The following is a 1,340-nucleotide window of genomic DNA, read 5'->3' on the forward strand; positions in this document are numbered from 1 at the left end:
GCATAAATGGCAATGATTCTTTTTTCCCTTTTTCGTTGGGAAAGATAAATTAACGTGATTATATATATATATATAAATTAATATAATTAATAAATAATAATATAATATAATAAAATAATATAATTAAATTAATTACATTATATAAATTAACGAGATTATATATTTATATAATACGAGTTTAATATAACGAGTTTAGATATGTATATAGAACAGAGATTAAGTGGAAATTGAATTAATTGTAGAATTATTTAGAATTTCTTTTGGATCTATGTTTTTTTAATCTTCAAGAAGATTCGAGCGGAATCGAGAATTTGGAACGGAATTGGATATATTGTATGCAAGGGATCGTTTTCAATCGTGATTTCGTTGTAGAAACAGCATCACTTTCTTAACTATAATATATTTCCTTCGTTCAATAAAACCAATTTTAATCAATGGTAAATTTAATGCAATTAATTACCACTCCTTTGTCTATAATTTGGAATAGTGCAAAGTCTCACTTTTCTTTCTTTCCCCTGATTACAAATATCTTTGTATATACAAAATTTCACAAATTTCACAAATTCGAAACGAAAAATCGATAGTCAAACCGACGCAGAAACCCTTCAACAACCGCCATCCATATATATATATATATATATATATATACTCCCTCTCGTTTAACTTTGGTTACTCCAATGAAACGCGTGCAAACGTTGTTCGCAATAGAATTACATCCCCTGATAAAATGGTTAAAATTAAACCTTTAAAAAAAAAAAAAAAAGAGAAATCTGTTCGAAGAAAGAAAACTTTAAAACTCTTAAATAAAATAAATAAAAAAAAAGGGTGGACAAAAGGAGCGAGGAAGAGAGAGAGAGAGAGAGGAAAGAAAAATGGACGTGATCGAGGAGGATCACGCGATGGAGGGCGTGACCAAGCGTGTGGCGTCGAATCTCCGGATTTGCAAAATCTCTGCGAAGGGGTTGGTTTTAGTATCAACAGGTAGAAGTGGCGCGTCCTTGTCCCTACTGGATAAGCCGGCGGCTAAGCGCCGGCGCTGGCTAAACCGCTCGCACCCTCCCGAGGGTGTGACCTATCATCCCCATTGGACCAACCGGACGTGTGAAAAAGAGAGAGAGAGAGAGAGAGGCGCAGTCCTGCGCGGATAACCAGAAATTTCTTTCTTTCAAATTTCTTTTTTCTTTTTAATTTATCGTCACGATAGATACGAATATTCTTCTTATCTCGTTCAATCGTTCATTCATCGTCGTTGACACATTGTAATCGATAAATTGCTCGACGCGACTCGAAAAGATAGAAGTTTTTATCGAGTTTTAAGTTAAGCAGTTTGTGGTGCTTGT

General features: G+C 33.9%; 1 long non-coding RNA gene across 1 annotated transcript in view; it reads right to left on the reverse strand.

Moving 5' to 3' along the window:
• Positions 1–757: 757 nt before the first annotated feature.
• LOC116185760 overlaps positions 758–1,340 on the reverse strand; it is a 10,312-nt gene continuing 9,729 nt past the window's right edge. The window contains exon 3 of the long non-coding RNA XR_004150665.1: positions 758–770. This is a non-coding gene — a long non-coding RNA (uncharacterized LOC116185760). The remainder of the gene's footprint in view (positions 771–1,340) is intronic.

This window comes from Apis dorsata, unplaced genomic scaffold (assembly GCF_000469605.1).
Source record: "Apis dorsata unplaced genomic scaffold, Apis dorsata 1.3 scaffold_270, whole genome shotgun sequence".
Lineage (NCBI taxonomy): Eukaryota > Metazoa > Arthropoda > Insecta > Hymenoptera > Apidae > Apis > Apis dorsata.